General features: G+C 43.7%; 2 protein-coding genes and 1 non-coding gene across 3 annotated transcripts in view; 2 read left to right on the forward strand and 1 right to left on the reverse strand.

Moving 5' to 3' along the window:
* Nucleotides 1-20,914, forward strand: part of LOC137491238 (uncharacterized) — a 1,025,816-nt gene that overhangs the window by 605,775 nt on the left and 399,127 nt on the right. The gene's annotated exons all lie outside the window — the stretch shown is intronic.
* The window catches only part of LOC101886704 (uncharacterized), an 847,011-nt gene that overhangs the window by 605,775 nt on the left and 220,322 nt on the right, over nt 1-20,914 (forward strand). The gene's annotated exons all lie outside the window — the stretch shown is intronic.
* On the reverse strand, nt 6-76 carry trnag-gcc (transfer RNA glycine (anticodon GCC)). The gene has a single exon. It is a non-coding gene; the product is annotated as a tRNA-Gly (tRNA).

Genomic DNA, 20,914 nt, shown 5'->3' on the forward strand with positions numbered 1-20,914 from the left:
GCACTTGCATTGGCCGGGAATCAGACCCGGGTCTCCCGCGTGGCAGGCGAGAATTCTACCACTGAACCACCAATGCTGATATGCTTATATTGCCGCCCTAGTGGGGTGTGATTACTGCAAGGCTGTTACCCAGAGCTGGAAGAGTAGCTACACAAAACAGGAATTGTAATGGACAGGAATCGGACCATGGTCTTCTGTGTGGCAGGCAAATAATCTACCACTGAACCAACAATGCTAATATGCTTATACTACAGCCCTAGTGGGGTGTGATTGATGCAAGGCTGTTACCCAGAGCTGGAAGAGTAGCAACACAAAACAGGAATTGCATTGGCAGGGAATCGGACCCGGGTCTCCCGCGTGGCAGGCGAGAATTCTACCACTGAACCACCAATGCTGACCCATCTTCTTCCTTACCTTTGTGTTGTGTGAGTGCTAAAAGGCCGTCAACCAGAGCTGAAAAAGGAGCCACACAAAACTGCACTTGTATTAGCCAGGAAGCGACTCAAGGTCTACCGCGTGGCAGGCGAGAAATCTACAACTAAACCACCAATGCTGATATGGTTTTACTGCAGCCCTAGTGGGTTGTGATTGCTGCAAGGCTATTACCCAGTGCTGGAAGAGTAGCAACCAAAATCAGAAGGTGCATTGGCCGGGAAACAGACCTGGGTCTCCCGCGTGGCAGGCAAGAATTCTACCACTAAACGACCAATGCTGATCTATGCTGTTATTTGCCTTTATGTTGTGTGAGTGCTAAAAGGCCATCAACCAGAGCTGAAACAGGAGCCACTCAAAAATGCACATGTTTTAGCCGGGAATCGACTCTATGTCTCCTATGTGGCAGGCGAGCATTCTACCACTGAACCACCAATGCTGATATGCGTATTCTGCAGCTCTAGTGGGTTGTGATTGCTGGAAGGCTGTTACCCAGAGCTGGAAGAGTAACAACACCAAACAGGAATTAGAATGGACGGGAATCGGACCAGGGTCTTCCGCGTGGCAGGCGAGAAATCTACCACTGAACCACCAACGCTGATATGGTTATTCTGCAGCCCTAGTGGGGTGTGATTGATGCAAGGCTGTTTTTCCAGAGCTGGAAGAGTAGCAACACAAAACCACACTTGCATTAGCCGGGAATCGAACCTGGGTCTCCCGCATGGCAGGTGAGAATTCTACCACTGAACCACCAATGCTGATATGCTTATACTGGATCCCTATTGGGGTGTGATTGCTGCAAGGCTGTTACCCAGAGCTGGAAGAGTAGCAACACAAAACAGGAAATGCATTGGCCAGGAATCGGACCCGGGTCTCCCGCGTGGCAGGCAAGAATTCTTCCACTGAACCACCAATGCTGACCGATGTTGTGTTTTGCCTTTTTGTTGTGTGAGTGCTAAAAGGCTGTCAACCAGAGCTGGAAGAGTAGCTACACAAAACAGGAATTGCATTGGCCGGGAATAAGACCCAGGTCTCCCCCGCGGCAGGTGAGAATTCTACCACTGAACCACCTATGCTGAACGAAGTTGTTTTTTTGGCTTTGTGTTGTGTGAGTACTTAAAGGCCGTCAACCAGAGCTGAAAAAGGAGCCACACAAAACCACACTTGTATTAGCTGTGAATTGACTCTAGGTCTACTCTGTGGCAGGCGAGGATTCTGCCACTGAGCCATCAATGCCTACCGCTATAGTTTTTTGCCTTTGTAGTGTGTGAGTGCTAAAAGGCCGTCAAACAGAGCTGAAAAAGGAGCCACAAAAAAACGCACTTGTATTAGCCAGGAATCGACTCTAGGCCCACCGCGTGGCAGGTGAGAATTTTACCACTGAACCACCAATGCTGATATGGTTTTACTACAGCCCTAGTGGGGTGTGATTGCTGCAAGGCTGATATCCAGAGCTGGAAGAGTAGCAACACAAAACAAGATTTTCATTGGCCGGGAATCGGACTCGGGTCTCCCGCGTGGCAGGCGAGAACTCTACCACTGAGCCACCAATGCTGACCCATGTTCTTCCCTGCCTTTGTGTTGTGTGAGGGCTAAAAAGACGTCAACCAGAGCTGAAACAGGAGCCACACAAAACCGCGCTTGTATTAGTCGGGAATCGACTCAAGGTCTCCCGCGTAGCAGGCGAGAATTCTACCACTGAACCACCAATACTGATATGCTTCACTGCGCCCCTAGTGGGGTGTGATTGCTGCAAGGCTGTTACCCAGAGCTGGAAGAGTAGTAATACAAAACACGAACTGCATTGGCTGGAAATCGGACCCGAGTCTCCCTCATCGCAGGCAAGAATTCTACCACTGAACCACCAATGCTGAAATGCTTATTCTGCAGCCCTAGTGGGGTGCGATTGATGCAAGGCTGTTACCCAGAGCTGGAAGAGTAGCTACACAAAACAGGAATTGTAATGGATGGGAATCGGACCAGGGTCTTCTGTGTGGCAGGCAAGAAATCTACCACTGAACCACCAATGCTGATAAGCTTTTACTGCAGCCCTAGTGGGGTGTGATTGCTGCAAGGCTGATACTCAGAGCTGGAAGAGTAGCAACACAAAACAAGAATTGCATTGACCAGTAATCGGACCCAGGTCTCCCGCGTGGCAGGCGAGAATTCTACCACTGAACCACCAATGCTGATGTAGCCCTTATTAAAAAAGAGCTTACTTAAACCCACTTGCACCTAAAAGCAGAGCATATTATATTTTTATACATAGAAATATTCAGAGATTATAATCATATTTTTCATATTATGGTAATCTAATAGATAGATAATATTAACAGACCACTATTCTGTTAAGAAAATGCATTTTAGTATGCATACTATTATAGGACTTATATGGTATGTTTCCCTTTAAGTAACTCGTTCGCTACATTTCAGTGTTTGGTTGATTTGCACTTGGGTGAAAATGTGCTTTTTGCTATCAAGTTTGTGTGTTAATACCTGATTGGGTCTATACCAATTAGTCCCCGCCTCTCTTATAGGTGAATAAGCTATTATTGGTTTATCGTGAGAGCTGAGGAGAAGATTGAGAGAACGAGACCGCAGAGGCTTGTCTCTGAGAGAAACTTGAGTGTTATAACTGCAAATCGTGAGTTATATACAGTTTACATTGATTTAAAGTGTGCTAAAGTTGTTTAAGAACCATAGTGTATGCGTTAAGTGTAATAATTGCGAGTATATGGAGACCGTTTGCGAGCTGAAGACATTGACGCTCGTGTGAGATCATATCCTCGTGTTTTAGCTGTCTGCTACACTAGACTGACGCAGTGTTTTAGCGAGTGAACTGTTAAGAGAGTGAAGCTCGTTCAGGAGGACAGATTCATCGCATCGGCGGGAGTGTTCATGCTGTGTGCTGACGCTGCATCGGACTGACGGTTCGCGGTGGGGAACATCGATCGCGGGACAGACGACGATCGTGACGGCTGCAGGAAAGCCAGGTACAGTTGCAGTGTTTTCTTTTTGCTCTTGTAAGAGTGAAGAGGCCATTTTGCAGTTTCAAAGGCCACTACGCACCCGAGCAACATAACAGGCCTGCATCGAGGGTGGGTGAGACTGTATGTGTGTGTGTGTGAGAGTGGGCCCACTTTCAATATTTCAGTGTTGCAAAAGTGTTTATTTGCTGTTAACGCTTACAAAAGAGTGAAAAAGGTGTTATTTCTATATTTTTTTTAGAGAATATTTGCTTTGAGATTCTATAATCTGAGATACAAATGCACTAAATAATTGTGAGTAATCTAAATCATTCAAGAGTGAATATACAGTTTTAGTAAGGGAGCGTCTAAAAAGTGCATCAAGTCACAAAAGTGTAAAATGCTTATTGCTTAAGTGATTGGGGTCCAGTTGTTGGATACTCATACTGTGTGTTTATTGAAGGTTAATAACCGTTTCTCTTTGCAATTAGTGTTTTATCTATTGTGTATTGATATAAGGTTGTATTAATAATTCATATCTTATTATAAATAGCATTATAATTATATTTATACCTATAATATCACCTTTATAAATAACAAATACCTCTATACTCATCTTTATTTTTATTTTGTTTATAAATAAATTTCTATTTGTTTATAACTTAATTTGTTTTGCTTATTCATTGAAGTTCTCTAAAAGTGGTATCTGATTAGGGGGAGTGAAATAATAGTCGAGAGGCTAAACTGTAGGAATCCGGTGCTCCACCCTATAGAGCTTAGGTCAGGACAAAGCCTAAGAGGGCAGGGGGCGCTACACAAATTGGGGGCTCGTCCGGGATACACTCTCACCTTTTCCTGATACACTAAGAAGAGTAAATTAAACACCTTAATACACGTTAAGAACACTGAAGAGGAAAAACTGACACCATCCTGTAACTAACTGATTATTATTGAGAAATGTCTTTCAGAAGTGACCCACAACTGCAGAGTGAACTTCTTGAGTGGTGCAGAGAAGCAGTAATCGACCCAGCTCATGCGTTGTTGCTGACAGGAGTACCACAAAACACTGAGACTGCTTGCATTGAAAAAGTGGCCGAGAGTGTGAAGGTTTTTGGACGAGTACGGGTTCGAGACTCAAAAGGTGGAGCCACTCCGACAACTCTGTTAGTGCTGTGTGAATGCAGAGAAGTTGTAGATCCCACTAATTGCCCTGAGGAATTGCATCCTACAGATGGTGAGGAAGCCTGGATGATTATCTTAGCTACGGAAAGAGAATCAGCTCATGTTGCTCCAGCAGAGTTTGCTGACAAGCTCTCCAAGTTTCTGAAGGATGAAGGCAAGTCCATGACTGATGTACATGCTCTATTTTCTCCACAGAGTGCAAATCCCAGTTCACCTGAGTCAATAATTCGTGCAGTGGGTGAAATTCTTGAAAAAACAGTAAGACCATCGAGTGATGGAAGTGCCTACCGTCGTTTACGTACCTTCTCTGGTATTGTTCCAACCCCTGTAGGAGAAGAAACTATGGATCACTGGATTGAACAAGCTAAGTTGATGATATCTGAATGTGAGTGCTCTGAAAAGGAGAAACGGAGAAGAATTGTGGAAAGTTTAAAGGGACCAGCCCTGGAAATCATTAAAGCTGTCCGTATGTCATGTCCGGATGCTGAAGCGGTGAAATATGTGGAAGCTCTGGAAAGTACTTTTGGATCTTCTGAGTCTGGAGAAGACTTATACTTTGCTTTTCGGCTTCTTAGACAGTGTCCTGGTGAGTCACTTTCTGTTTTTCTGAGAAGAATGGAGAAATCACTGACTAAAGTCATCCAAAAAGGGGGACTGACTTCTGCAAATGCTGATAAGGCTAGAGTAGAGCAATTGATTCGAGGAGCTGTTGAATCTGACATGATGCTATTGCAGTTGCGATTAAGGGAGCGGAAAGAAAATCCACCAACTTTCCTGAGTCTGTTAAATGAGGTTCGTGAGGCTGAGGAGATAGAAGCCACTCGACGCAAGATAACTGCTACTGCAAAGCCCATACACTTGCAGGAAGAAAGCATTTGTCCCACTGTTGTACATGAACTTAAAGCAGAAATTCAAGAATTGAGGGCTCAGATAAAAACTGATTGTTCAAATATTGCTTCATCCATGATGATCGAGAACAGAGTGAAATCACGCCAATTAAGCCCCACAGACTCAAAGGAAGTAGTCAAAGAGACTGAGGTTCAGGTGTTGAAAAAACAAGTACAGCAGTTACAACAACAGTTAGCTATAATGAGTGTTGGTCAAAGTAATTCAACAAGCCATGCCCAGTTACCACTAACCCCTGTTTCAAGTTCATCGCGACACCAGCTTTCAAAACCCAAAGCTGACTACTTTTGTTACCGATGTGGTGAAGAGGGACACATCGCAACTAAATGTAAAGCCCCTGAAAATGCCACTCTTGTAATCAACAAGCTAGTACGTTCCTTAAAAAGGGCTAAAGGAACAAAGAGTGATCCGAACAGCCATGCTGAAGATAGAGCTTGTTTTTCCAAAAAGAGCCAGATACACAGCTGTGAGCCAAAGGGTTTTCCCAAGGGTTTAGTTGGACCAGCGTCTACCATTGCAGTGAAAGTAGGAGGACATCCATGCTGTGCTCTTTGGGACAGCGGGTCTCAAGTCACTATTGTTTTCGACTCCTGGTATTCTGAACACCTGTCAAATGTGCCCATACTTCCTCTTTCTGGCCTATCCATCTGGGGCCTAAGTTCATCCAATTATCCCTATAAAGGATACATTGTAGTTGATGTCACATTCCCTGTTGCTCTTACTGGTGCAGAAGAAACAGTCACTATCCTTGCTTTAGTCTGCCCAGACCCTAAAGGACCACAGCAGTTTCCATTAATCATCGGAACCAATGCTAGCTTCTTCCAGCGAATGACAAATGGTGAAGGTACTAATATCACACGCAGTGCCCACTCACTCAGAATTCAAACACACCTGGACACCACATCTTTTGCTGTCGACCAACCTGAGGGCCAAGTGAGATGGAAAGGCCCAGGTATGCTTAATGTACCATCACAAGGTGAGCGATATGCTTCATGCAAAATTGAGTCTGACAAACCTTTGAGAAGAGACATCTTTCTCATTGAAACCTCTCCTGTTGATTCACTTCCTGCTGGACTGCTTGTTTCCCCTGTCGTTCTTTCTTCATCAGCAGTAGATGTAAACAATTTCAGGATTTTGATTCAAAATGAGACCAGCAAAGAACTCTCAGTTCCTCCAGGGACTGTAGTTGCTCAAATATTCCCTACAGATACAGTCACTGTTGCTCATGGAGTTACAGAGTCTAACGATCAGATTAATCCTGACGTGTTTAACTTTGGTGATTCGAACATACCTACAGCTTGGGAGAAAAGATTACGCTTGAAGCTGGCTGAGCGAAAGAATGTGTTTTCAACACAGGAATGGGATGTAGGCTTGGCTAAAGGAGTCACCCATCAAATTAGACTGCATGATCCTCACCCATTCAGAGAGCGTTCAAGGCGCATTGCCCCAGCCGATATCGATGATGTCAGAAGGCATCTGAAAGATCTTCTAGCTGCTGGTATCATTGAGGAGTCCAGAAGCCCATATGCATCGCCTATAGTAATAGTGCGGAAAAAGAGTGGTGCTGTGAGAATGTGCATTGATTACCGGACTCTTAACAGTCGCACTACACCCGATCAATATGTCACCCCTCGCATTGATGATGCATTAGACTGCCTAGCGGGAAGCAAATGGTTTTCAGTTTTGGATTTGCGGAGCGGCTATTACCAAATTGCGATGTCTGAGGAAGACAAAGAAAAAACTGCATTTATTTGCCCACTGGGGTTCTACCAGTTTCAACGTATGCCACAAGGAATCACTGGGGCCCCAGCGACGTTTCAAAGATTAATGGAGAAAGTGGTTGGAGATATGCATCTATTACAAGTGATTGTCTATCTGGATGACCTCATTGTCTTTGGAAGCACACTGGAAGAGCATGAGGAGCGATTGATGAAAGTCCTCGACCGACTGGAGGAATGGGGGCTGAAAGTGTCTATCGACAAGTGCCAGTTCTGTCAGCCAAAAGTCAAGTATGTGGGACACATTGTTTCTGCTGCAGGAATAGCTCCAGACCCCGAGAAAGTTGCTGCGGTGACTCAGTGGAAAGAGCCTACTGACCTAAAATCTTTAAGATCTTTCCTTGGATTTTGTGGATTTTATCGCCGTTTCGTTAAGAATTACTCCTCCATTGTAAGACCTCTGACAGAGTTAACGAAAGGTTACCCACCTGCAAAAGGAAAGAGTAAGGTGGAAGGAAAGAAGTACTTCAAGGAGACTGATCTATTTGGTGAGCGTTGGGACAACGCATGTAAACAAGCTTTTCAAGAGATAATCAAGTGTATAACTCAGGCACCTGTACTTGCCTTTGCTGATCCATCCCTACCATACGTACTCCACATTGATGCAAGTCTGAGCGGGATTGGTGCTGTGCTGAATCAAGAACACTCTGATGGACTTCGACCAGTTGCTTTTGCTAGCAGAAAGTTGAGTGCTTCAGAACAGAGATATCACATACACCAGCTAGAGTTCCTTGCATTAAAGTGGGCTGTTGTAGACAAGTTTCACGATTACCTGTACGGAGTTCCATTTGTCGTGAGAACTGATAACAATCCTCTAACTTACGTACTGACAAGTGCAAAGTTAAATGCAACTGGTCATAGATGGCTAGCAGCCTTGGCAACATATAACTTCAGCCTGCAGTATAAGCCAGGCAAACACAACATTGATGCTGACGTGCTTTCCCGTTATCCTGCGGAACCTGCCACTTCCTTCTCTTGGACTGAAATTACACAGTCTGGAGTAAAAGCTATTTGTCAGTTGTCCAACTTGTCTTGGAGTGATGAAAAGTCCAGACTGATAGACCAGTTAGGTGTTTCACCTGGTAGCATCCCCGCTGTTTACTCTTGTCCTGCTTTGCTTGATGTTTGTCATCTAGAGCAGTTGACTCATGCTGACCTAAAATTGTCACAAGAACAGGATCCTGTTATTGGCAAAGTAAAACAAGACATTGCACAAAACAAGCCACTCACCCCTATAAAAGGTTCTGATCCTACCCTCACTCTCCTGCAACGCCAAGGTCCCAAACTTGTCATTCGAAATAATCTGTTGTACAGAGTCACCAAAAACCAAAGTGGAAAAGAGAAAGTTCAACTAGTGTTGCCAGAGAAATACCATTTAACAGTGCTGCGGTCTCTGCATGATGATTCTGGTCACCTAGGAGTAGAGAAGACCACAGAGTTACTGAGGGATCGTTTTTACTGGCCACGTATGACCAGTGACATTGAGCAATACATCAAAAATTGTGGTCGTTGTATTACACGCAAGACCTTACCTCAAAAGTCTGCCCCATTAAGCCACATTACCAGTAATGGTCCACTAGACTTGGTTTGTATCGACTTCTTGTCCCTTGAGCCTGATAGTAAGGGTATTGCTAATGTGCTAGTGATAACTGACCACTTCACCCGCTATGCACAAGCATTCCCTACTAAAGACCAGCGAGCTGTGACAGTTGCCAAAGTGTTGGTAGAAAAGTTTTTCGTTCATTACGGATTGCCCTCACGCATTCATTCCGATCAAGGAAGAGACTTTGAAAGCCGGTTGATACAGGAACTTCTGGGAATGTTGGGGATCCGCAAATCACGGACCACACCTTACCACCCACAAGGTGACCCACAGCCAGAACGCTTTAACCGTACCCTTCTGTCAATGCTAGGTACTCTGGAGCCAGCCCAAAAAAGTAAGTGGAGTCAACACATCACTCAGCTTGTACACGCTTATAATTGTACAAAAAACGAGGCTACAGGCTACTCCCCTTATCAGTTGCTTTTTGGAAGAGAGGCTCGTCTGCCCATAGACATATGTTTTGGCATTTCCCCTGCTGGTGAGAAAGGAGTGACTCATCTGCAATACGTTGAGAAAATGAAAGCTGAACTGCAACAAGCATATCAGCTGGCTGCTGAGACTTCGTTGAAGGCTCATCAAAGAAATAAGAAGCTCTATGACACAAGAGTGAAACCTCAACTGTTGACTGTTGGAGACAGAGTGCTCATTCGAAATCTTGCTGTAAAAGGAAAGAACAAACTCCAGGACAGATGGAATTCCTTACCATATGTGGTTGTGGAGAAGTTTAAGGACTTACCGGTCTATAAACTGAGGCCTGAGCGTGGAATGGGAGCAATAAGGACAATGCATCGAGACCACTTGTTACCTGTTGGAGAGAATGTGAGATTCAGTAAGGCGAATGACTCCAATCCCTCAACACAGTCACCTGTAACAAGAGCACAATCAGGAAAAAGAGTACAAAAGGAAAAGAAAGTTGAAAATGTTGAGCAAGTAAGAGATGAAAACCATGAGACATCTGAGAGTGAGGATGACGACCTTTGTTATTACTACCCAAAGTTAATTCCTGCTCTGAGAACTCTGCCAACACCTCAAATTGCTGTGGAACCTGAAATTATACCTGCTGAATATGGTCCAGAACTGAATTCAGAGTGTGAAGCGAGAAAAGATACAGTGGAAGAGGAGGCGAGAGAGGTTCTCAATCAGCCTGCTGAAGCTGTGGATGATCAAGGTGTAGGAGACAATGACCACAGAAATGTTCCCAAACTGGGGTCTGAACCTGCTGTGTGTCGTAAGTCTTCAAGAGAAGTGAAACCAGTAATAAAGCTGAGTTATGATGATTTGGGCCGACCCACTGATAAACCATTAACTATGGTTCACCGAGGGATGGTAGTACACATTGAAGATTTGTCAAAGACCCGAAAGAGCTGCAACACAGTTTGGTGTCATCCCATGGCTCAGTGTTCCCAGTGTGTCCCTACAGCCCCTGGCCCTATTGTCAGAACAGTAATTCAATTTTAAATGTCTCATGAGGGCATGAGAAGTTTAGAAGGGGGAGGATGTAGCCCTTATTAAAAAAGAGCTTACTTAAACCCACTTGCACCTAAAAGCAGAGCATATTATATTTTTATACATAGAAATATTCAGAGATTATAATCATATTTTTCATATTATGGTAATCTAATAGATAGATAATATTAACAGACCACTATTCTGTTAAGAAAATGCATTTTAGTATGCATACTATTATAGGACTTATATGGTATGTTTCCCTTTAAGTAACTCGTTCGCTACATTTCAGTGTTTGGTTGATTTGCACTTGGGTGAAAATGTGCTTTTTGCTATCAAGTTTGTGTGTTAATACCTGATTGGGTCTATACCAATTAGTCCCCGCCTCTCTTATAGGTGAATAAGCTATTATTGGTTTATCGTGAGAGCTGAGGAGAAGATTGAGAGAACGAGACCGCAGAGGCTTGTCTCTGAGAGAAACTTGAGTGTTATAACTGCAAATCGTGAGTTATATACAGTTTACATTGATTTAAAGTGTGCTAAAGTTGTTTAAGAACCATAGTGTATGCGTTAAGTGTAATAATTGCGAGTATATGGAGACCGTTTGCGAGCTGAAGACATTGACGCTCGTGTGAGATCATATCCTCGTGTTTTAGCTGTCTGCTACACTAGACTGACGCAGTGTTTTAGCGAGTGAACTGTTAAGAGAGTGAAGCTCGTTCAGGAGGACAGATTCATCGCATCGGCGGGAGTGTTCATGCTGTGTGCTGACGCTGCATCGGACTGACGGTTCGCGGTGGGGAACATCGATCGCGGGACAGACGACGATCGTGACGGCTGCAGGAAAGCCAGGTACAGTTGCAGTGTTTTCTTTTTGCTCTTGTAAGAGTGAAGAGGCCATTTTGCAGTTTCAAAGGCCACTACGCACCCGAGCAACATAACAGGCCTGCATCGAGGGTGGGTGAGACTGTATGTGTGTGTGTGTGAGAGTGGGCCCACTTTCAATATTTCAGTGTTGCAAAAGTGTTTATTTGCTGTTAACGCTTACAAAAGAGTGAAAAAGGTGTTATTTCTATATTTTTTTTAGAGAATATTTGCTTTGAGATTCTATAATCTGAGATACAAATGCACTAAATAATTGTGAGTAATCTAAATCATTCAAGAGTGAATATACAGTTTTAGTAAGGGAGCGTCTAAAAAGTGCATCAAGTCACAAAAGTGTAAAATGCTTATTGCTTAAGTGATTGGGGTCCAGTTGTTGGATACTCATACTGTGTGTTTATTGAAGGTTAATAACCGTTTCTCTTTGCAATTAGTGTTTTATCTATTGTGTATTGATATAAGGTTGTATTAATAATTCATATCTTATTATAAATAGCATTATAATTATATTTATACCTATAATATCACCTTTATAAATAACAAATACCTCTATACTCATCTTTATTTTTATTTTGTTTATAAATAAATTTCTATTTGTTTATAACTTAATTTGTTTTGCTTATTCATTGAAGTTCTCTAAAAGTGGTATCTGATTAGGGGGAGTGAAATAATAGTCGAGAGGCTAAACTGTAGGAATCCGGTGCTCCACCCTATAGAGCTTAGGTCAGGACAAAGCCTAAGAGGGCAGGGGGCGCTACACAAATTGGGGGCTCGTCCGGGATACACTCTCACCTTTTCCTGATACACTAAGAAGAGTAAATTAAACACCTTAATACACGTTAAGAACACTGAAGAGGAAAAACTGACACCATCCTGTAACTAACTGATTATTATTGAGAAATGTCTTTCAGAAGTGACCCACAACTGCAGAGTGAACTTCTTGAGTGGTGCAGAGAAGCAGTAATCGACCCAGCTCATGCGTTGTTGCTGACAGGAGTACCACAAAACACTGAGACTGCTTGCATTGAAAAAGTGGCCGAGAGTGTGAAGGTTTTTGGACGAGTACGGGTTCGAGACTCAAAAGGTGGAGCCACTCCGACAACTCTGTTAGTGCTGTGTGAATGCAGAGAAGTTGTAGATCCCACTAATTGCCCTGAGGAATTGCATCCTACAGATGGTGAGGAAGCCTGGATGATTATCTTAGCTACGGAAAGAGAATCAGCTCATGTTGCTCCAGCAGAGTTTGCTGACAAGCTCTCCAAGTTTCTGAAGGATGAAGGCAAGTCCATGACTGATGTACATGCTCTATTTTCTCCACAGAGTGCAAATCCCAGTTCACCTGAGTCAATAATTCGTGCAGTGGGTGAAATTCTTGAAAAAACAGTAAGACCATCGAGTGATGGAAGTGCCTACCGTCGTTTACGTACCTTCTCTGGTATTGTTCCAACCCCTGTAGGAGAAGAAACTATGGATCACTGGATTGAACAAGCTAAGTTGATGATATCTGAATGTGAGTGCTCTGAAAAGGAGAAACGGAGAAGAATTGTGGAAAGTTTAAAGGGACCAGCCCTGGAAATCATTAAAGCTGTCCGTATGTCATGTCCGGATGCTGAAGCGGTGAAATATGTGGAAGCTCTGGAAAGTACTTTTGGATCTTCTGAGTCTGGAGAAGACTTATACTTTGCTTTTCGGCTTCTTAGACAGTGTCCTGGTGAGTCACTTTCTGTTTTTCTGAGAAGAATGGAGAAATCACTGACTAAAGTCATCCAAAAAGGGGGACTGACTTCTGCAAATGCTGATAAGGCTAGAGTAGAGCAATTGATTCGAGGAGCTGTTGAATCTGACATGATGCTATTGCAGTTGCGATTAAGGGAGCGGAAAGAAAATCCACCAACTTTCCTGAGTCTGTTAAATGAGGTTCGTGAGGCTGAGGAGATAGAAGCCACTCGACGCAAGATAACTGCTACTGCAAAGCCCATACACTTGCAGGAAGAAAGCATTTGTCCCACTGTTGTACATGAACTTAAAGCAGAAATTCAAGAATTGAGGGCTCAGATAAAAACTGATTGTTCAAATATTGCTTCATCCATGATGATCGAGAACAGAGTGAAATCACGCCAATTAAGCCCCACAGACTCAAAGGAAGTAGTCAAAGAGACTGAGGTTCAGGTGTTGAAAAAACAAGTACAGCAGTTACAACAACAGTTAGCTATAATGAGTGTTGGTCAAAGTAATTCAACAAGCCATGCCCAGTTACCACTAACCCCTGTTTCAAGTTCATCGCGACACCAGCTTTCAAAACCCAAAGCTGACTACTTTTGTTACCGATGTGGTGAAGAGGGACACATCGCAACTAAATGTAAAGCCCCTGAAAATGCCACTCTTGTAATCAACAAGCTAGTACGTTCCTTAAAAAGGGCTAAAGGAACAAAGAGTGATCCGAACAGCCATGCTGAAGATAGAGCTTGTTTTTCCAAAAAGAGCCAGATACACAGCTGTGAGCCAAAGGGTTTTCCCAAGGGTTTAGTTGGACCAGCGTCTACCATTGCAGTGAAAGTAGGAGGACATCCATGCTGTGCTCTTTGGGACAGCGGGTCTCAAGTCACTATTGTTTTCGACTCCTGGTATTCTGAACACCTGTCAAATGTGCCCATACTTCCTCTTTCTGGCCTATCCATCTGGGGCCTAAGTTCATCCAATTATCCCTATAAAGGATACATTGTAGTTGATGTCACATTCCCTGTTGCTCTTACTGGTGCAGAAGAAACAGTCACTATCCTTGCTTTAGTCTGCCCAGACCCTAAAGGACCACAGCAGTTTCCATTAATCATCGGAACCAATGCTAGCTTCTTCCAGCGAATGACAAATGGTGAAGGTACTAATATCACACGCAGTGCCCACTCACTCAGAATTCAAACACACCTGGACACCACATCTTTTGCTGTCGACCAACCTGAGGGCCAAGTGAGATGGAAAGGCCCAGGTATGCTTAATGTACCATCACAAGGTGAGCGATATGCTTCATGCAAAATTGAGTCTGACAAACCTTTGAGAAGAGACATCTTTCTCATTGAAACCTCTCCTGTTGATTCACTTCCTGCTGGACTGCTTGTTTCCCCTGTCGTTCTTTCTTCATCAGCAGTAGATGTAAACAATTTCAGGATTTTGATTCAAAATGAGACCAGCAAAGAACTCTCAGTTCCTCCAGGGACTGTAGTTGCTCAAATATTCCCTACAGATACAGTCACTGTTGCTCATGGAGTTACAGAGTCTAACGATCAGATTAATCCTGACGTGTTTAACTTTGGTGATTCGAACATACCTACAGCTTGGGAGAAAAGATTACGCTTGAAGCTGGCTGAGCGAAAGAATGTGTTTTCAACACAGGAATGGGATGTAGGCTTGGCTAAAGGAGTCACCCATCAAATTAGACTGCATGATCCTCACCCATTCAGAGAGCGTTCAAGGCGCATTGCCCCAGCCGATATCGATGATGTCAGAAGGCATCTGAAAGATCTTCTAGCTGCTGGTATCATTGAGGAGTCCAGAAGCCCATATGCATCGCCTATAGTAATAGTGCGGAAAAAGAGTGGTGCTGTGAGAATGTGCATTGATTACCGGACTCTTAACAGTCGCACTACACCCGATCAATATGTCACCCCTCGCATTGATGATGCATTAGACTGCCTAGCGGGAAGCAAATGGTTTTCAGTTTTGGATTTGCGGAGCGGCTATTACCAAATTGCGATGTCTGAGGAAGACAAAGAAAAAACTGCATTTATTTGCCCACTGGGGTTCTACCAGTTTCAACGTATGCCACAAGGAATCACTGGGGCCCCAGCGACGTTTCAAAGATTAATGGAGAAAGTGGTTGGAGATATGCATCTATTACAAGTGATTGTCTATCTGGATGACCTCATTGTCTTTGGAAGCACACTGGAAGAGCATGAGGAGCGATTGATGAAAGTCCTCGACCGACTGGAGGAATGGGGGCTGAAAGTGTCTATCGACAAGTGCCAGTTCTGTCAGCCAAAAGTCAAGTATGTGGGACACATTGTTTCTGCTGCAGGAATAGCTCCAGACCCCGAGAAAGTTGCTGCGGTGACTCAGTGGAAAGAGCCTACTGACCTAAAATCTTTAAGATCTTTCCTTGGATTTTGTGGATTTTATCGCCGTTTCGTTAAGAATTACTCCTCCATTGTAAGACCTCTGACAGAGTTAACGAAAGGTTACCCACCTGCAAAAGGAAAGAGTAAGGTGGAAGGAAAGAAGTACTTCAAGGAGACTGATCTATTTGGTGAGCGTTGGGACAACGCATGTAAACAAGCTTTTCAAGAGATAATCAAGTGTATAACTCAGGCACCTGTACTTGCCTTTGCTGATCCATCCCTACCATACGTACTCCACATTGATGCAAGTCTGAGCGGGATTGGTGCTGTGCTGAATCAAGAACACTCTGATGGACTTCGACCAGTTGCTTTTGCTAGCAGAAAGTTGAGTGCTTCAGAACAGAGATATCACATACACCAGCTAGAGTTCCTTGCATTAAAGTGGGCTGTTGTAGACAAGTTTCACGATTACCTGTACGGAGTTCCATTTGTCGTGAGAACTGATAACAATCCTCTAACTTACGTACTGACAAGTGCAAAGTTAAATGCAACTGGTCATAGATGGCTAGCAGCCTTGGCAACATATAACTTCAGCCTGCAGTATAAGCCAGGCAAACACAACATTGATGCTGACGTGCTTTCCCGTTATCCTGCGGAACCTGCCACTTCCTTCTCTTGGACTGAAATTACACAGTCTGGAGTAAAAGCTATTTGTCAGTTGTCCAACTTGTCTTGGAGTGATGAAAAGTCCAGACTGATAGACCAGTTAGGTGTTTCACCTGGTAGCATCCCCGCTGTTTACTCTTGTCCTGCTTTGCTTGATGTTTGTCATCTAGAGCAGTTGACTCATGCTGACCTAAAATTGTCACAAGAACAGGATCCTGTTATTGGCAAAGTAAAACAAGACATTGCACAAAACAAGCCACTCACCCCTATAAAAGGTTCTGATCCTACCCTCACTCTCCTGCAACGCCAAGGTCCCAAACTTGTCATTCGAAATAATCTGTTGTACAGAGTCACCAAAAACCAAAGTGGAAAAGAGAAAGTTCAACTAGTGTTGCCAGAGAAATACCATTTAACAGTGCTGCGGTCTCTGCATGATGATTCTGGTCACCTAGGAGTAGAGAAGACCACAGAGTTACTGAGGGATCGTTTTTACTGGCCACGTATGACCAGTGACATTGAGCAATACATCAAAAATTGTGGTCGTTGTATTACACGCAAGACCTTACCTCAAAAGTCTGCCCCATTAAGCCACATTACCAGTAATGGTCCACTAGACTTGGTTTGTATCGACTTCTTGTCCCTTGAGCCTGATAGTAAGGGTATTGCTAATGTGCTAGTGATAACTGACCACTTCACCCGCTATGCACAAGCATTCCCTACTAAAGACCAGCGAGCTGTGACAGTTGCCAAAGTGTTGGTAGAAAAGTTTTTCGTTCATTACGGATTGCCCTCACGCATTCATTCCGATCAAGGAAGAGACTTTGAAAGCCGGTTGATACAGGAACTTCTGGGAATGTTGGGGATCCGCAAATCACGGACCACACCTTACCACCCACAAGGTGACCCACAGCCAGAACGCTTTAACCGTACCCTTCTGTCAATGCTAGGTACTCTGGAGCCAGCCCAAAAAAGTAAGTGGAGTCAACACATCACTCAGCTTGTACACGCTTATAATTGTACAAAAAACGAGGCTACAGGCTACTCCCCTTATCAGTTGCTTTTTGGAAGAGAGGCTCGTCTGCCCATAGACATATGTTTTGGCATTTCCCCTGCTGGTGAGAAAGGAGTGACTCATCTGCAATACGTTGAGAAAATGAAAGCTGAACTGCAACAAGCATATCAGCTGGCTGCTGAGACTTCGTTGAAGGCTCATCAAAGAAATAAGAAGCTCTATGACACAAGAGTGAAACCTCAACTGTTGACTGTTGGAGACAGAGTGCTCATTCGAAATCTTGCTGTAAAAGGAAAGAACAAACTCCAGGACAGATGGAATTCCTTACCATATGTGGTTGTGGAGAAGTTTAAGGACTTACCGGTCTATAAACTGAGGCCTGAGCGTGGAATGGGAGCAATAAGGACAATGCATCGAGACCACTTGTTACCTGTTGGAGAGAATGTGAGATTCAGTAAGGCGAATGACTCCAATCCCTCAACACAGTCACCTGTAACAAGAGCACAATCAGGAAAAAGAGTACAAAAGGAAAAGAAAGTTGAAAATGTTGAGCAAGTAAGAGATGAAAACCATGAGACATCTGAGAGTGAGGATGACGACCTTTGTTATTACTACCCAAAGTTAATTCCTGCTCTGAGAACTCTGCCAACACCTCAAATTGCTGTGGAACCTGAAATTATACCTGCTGAATATGGTCCAGAACTGAATTCAGAGTGTGAAGCGAGAAAAGATACAGTGGAAGAGGAGGCGAGAGAGGTTCTCAATCAGCCTGCTGAAGCTGTGGATGATCAAGGTGTAGGAGACAATGACCACAGAAATGTTCCCAAACTGGGGTCTGAACCTGCTGTGTGTCGTAAGTCTTCAAGAGAAGTGAAACCAGTAATAAAGCTGAGTTATGATGATTTGGGCCGACCCACTGATAAACCATTAACTATGGTTCACCGAGGGATGGTAGTACACATTGAAGATTTGTCAAAGACCCGAAAGAGCTGCAACACAGTTTGGTGTCATCCCATGGCTCAGTGTTCCCAGTGTGTCCCTACAGCCCCTGGCCCTATTGTCAGAACAGTAATTCAATTTTAAATGTCTCATGAGGGCATGAGAAGTTTAGAAGGGGGAGGATGTAGCCCTTATTAAAAAAGAGCTTACTTAAACCCACTTGCACCTAAAAGCAGAGCATATTATATTTTTATACATAGAAATATTCAGAGATTATAATCATATTTTTCATATTATGGTAATCTAATAGATAGATAATATTAACAGACCACTATTCTGTTAAGAAAATGCATTTTAGTATGCATACTATTATAGGACTTATATGGTATGTTTCCCTTTAAGTAACTCGTTCGCTACATTTCAGTGTTTGGTTGATTTGCACTTGGGTGAAAATGTGCTTTTTGCTATCAAGTTTGTGTGTTAATACCTGATTGGGTCTATACCAATTAGTCCCCGCCTCTCTTATAGGTGAATAAGCTATTATTGGTTTATCGTGAGAGCTGAGGAGAAGATTGAGAGAACGAGACCGCAGAGGCTTGTCTCTGAGAGAAACTTGAGTGTTATAACTGCAAATCGTGAGTTATATACAGTTTACATTGATTTAAAGTGTGCTAAAGTTGTTTAAGAACCATAGTGTATGCGTTAAGTGTAATAATTGCGAGTATATGGAGACCGTTTGCGAGCTGAAGACATTGACGCTCGTGTGAGATCATATCCTCGTGTTTTAGCTGTCTGCTACACTAGACTGACGCAGTGTTTTAGCGAGTGAACTGTTAAGAGAGTGAAGCTCGTTCAGGAGGACAGATTCATCGCATCGGCGGGAGTGTTCATGCTGTGTGCTGACGCTGCATCGGACTGACGGTTCGCGGTGGGGAACATCGATCGCGGGACAGACGACGATCGTGACGGCTGCAGGAAAGCCAGGTACAGTTGCAGTGTTTTCTTTTTGCTCTTGTAAGAGTGAAGAGGCCATTTTGCAGTTTCAAAGGCCACTACGCACCCGAGCAACATAACAGGCCTGCATCGAGGGTGGGTGAGACTGTATGTGTGTGTGTGTGAGAGTGGGCCCACTTTCAATATTTCAGTGTTGCAAAAGTGTTTATTTGCTGTTAACGCTTACAAAAGAGTGAAAAAGGTGTTATTTCTATATTTTTTTTAGAGAATATTTGCTTTGAGATTCTATAATCTGAGATACAAATGCACTAAATAATTGTGAGTAATCTAAATCATTCAAGAGTGAATATACAGTTTTAGTAAGGGAGCGTCTAAAAAGTGCATCAAGTCACAAAAGTGTAAAATGCTTATTGCTTAAGTGATTGGGGTCCAGTTGTTGGATACTCATACTGTGTGTTTATTGAAGGTTAATAACCGTTTCTCTTTGCAATTAGTGTTTTATCTATTGTGTATTGATATAAGGTTGTATTAATAATTCATATCTTATTATAAATAGCATTATAATTATATTTATACCTATAATATCACCTTTATAAATAACAAATACCTCTATACTCATCTTTATTTTTATTTTGTTTATAAATAAATTTCTATTTGTTTATAACTTAATTTGTTTTGCTTATTCATTGAAGTTCTCTAAAAGTGGTATCTGATTAGGGGGAGTGAAATAATAGTCGAGAGGCTAAACTGTAGGAATCCGGTGCTCCACCCTATAGAGCTTAGGTCAGGACAAAGCCTAAGAGGGCAGGGGGCGCTACACTGATATGCTTATGCTACAGCCCTAGTGGGGTGTGACTGCTGCAAGGGTGTTACCCAGAGCTGGAAGAGTAGCAACACAAAACAGGAAATGCATTGGCTGGGAATTGGACCCGGGTCTCGCGCGTGGCAGGCAAGGTTTCCACCACTGAACCACCAATGCTGACCCATGTTCTTCCTTGCCTTTGTGTTGTGTGAGTGCTAAAAGGCCGTCAACCAGAGCTGAAAAAGGAGCCACACAAAACTGCATTGTTATTAGCCAGGAATCGACTCAAGGTCTCCCACGTGGCAGGCGAGATTTCTACCACTGAACCAGCAATGCTGATATGCTTATACTGCAGCCCTAGTGGGTTGTGATTGCTGCAAGGCTGTTACCCAGAGATGGAAGAGTAGCAACACAAAACAGGAATTGCATTGGCCGGGATTCGGTCCCGGGTCTCCCGCGTGGCGGGCGAGAATTCTACCACTGAACCACCAATGCTGACCCATGGTCTTCCTTGCCTTTGTGTTGTGTGAGTGCTAAAAGGCCGTCAACCAGAGCTGAAAAAGGAGCCACACAAAACTGCATTTGTATTAGCCAGGAAGCGACTCAAGGTCTACCGCGTGGCAGGTGAGAATTCTACAACTAATCCACCAATGCTGATATGGTTTTACTGCAGCCCTAGTGGGTTGTGATTGCTGCAAGGCTGTTACCCAGTGCTGGAAGAGTAGCAACCAAAATCAGAAGGTGCATTGGCCGGGAAACGGACCTGGGTCTCCCGCGTGGCAGGCAAGAATTCTACCACTGAACGACCAATGCTGACCCATGTTGTTTCTTTGCCTTTATGTTGTGTGAGTGCTAAAAGGCCGTCAACCAGAGCTGAAAAAGGAGCCACACAAAAATGCATTTGTATTAGCCAGGAATCGACTCAAGGTCTCCCGCGTGGCAGGCGAGATTTCTACCACTGAACCAGCAATGCTGATATGCTTATATTGCAGCCCTAGTGGGTTGTGATTGCTGCAAGGCTGTTACCCAGAGCTGGAAGAGTAGCAACACAAAGTAGGAACTGTAATGGACGGGAATCTGACCAGGGTCTTTCACAAGGGAGGCGAGAAATCTACCACTGAACCACCATTGCTGATATGCTTATTCAGCAGCCCTAGTGGGGTGTGATTGATGCAAGGCTGTTACCCAAAGCTGGAAGAGTAGCAACAAAAAACAGCACTTGCATTGGCCGGGAATC

This window comes from Danio rerio, chromosome 4 (genome assembly GCF_049306965.1).
Source record: "Danio rerio strain Tuebingen ecotype United States chromosome 4, GRCz12tu, whole genome shotgun sequence".
NCBI classification, from domain to species: domain Eukaryota; kingdom Metazoa; phylum Chordata; class Actinopteri; order Cypriniformes; family Danionidae; genus Danio; species Danio rerio.